Source organism: Sebastes fasciatus, chromosome 3 (genome assembly GCF_043250625.1).
Source record: "Sebastes fasciatus isolate fSebFas1 chromosome 3, fSebFas1.pri, whole genome shotgun sequence".
Classification (NCBI taxonomy): Eukaryota; Metazoa; Chordata; class Actinopteri; order Perciformes; family Sebastidae; genus Sebastes; species Sebastes fasciatus.
The window spans coordinates 5372713-5373295 of NC_133797.1; positions in this window are offsets into that span (position 1 = coordinate 5372713).

Sequence of the window (583 nt, forward strand, 5' to 3'; positions counted from 1 at the left end):
TTTAATTTGAAATTGTTTTATATGAATTTATATGGAAATATAGCTATTGATACGTGAAGATTTTTTAATATTGACTCAAGAGTTTTAGAATCACGGTTACAAAGCAGTTCAGAATCTCTCAGATAACATGGTCTCAGTCAGATTGCATCTTCAGTCATGATTTCAGTTAGTTATTATCTATAAAAAAACTTCCAGTGGAAATGATCTCTATTCTACGATAGAGTATTATGGTTTCTGTTAAAATAATTAAGCCAGTGGCCCCAACTACTCTTGTCTTACTATTCAAATTGGAGACTACATGAGTGAAATTCCTTCTGGTCTCCAAATGAATTATAATTTAGCTTTAACTTAAATCAGCAGTGGGTAGAAATGGAGCAAATATGATTTAAAAAAACAAAAAGTTATTTTTTATAAAAACAGTCACTATATCCTGACCCACTTTATGATAATCACATGCAGCTTTTTGCATCCAGTATAAATGTGTTATTTTCTCCTATTCTAAAAATGGTGTGTTTGAATATTTCTGCATACTGGGGTCCCTAAACAGTCTTAGAATTACATAAATTGGGTATCACTGTAAAGC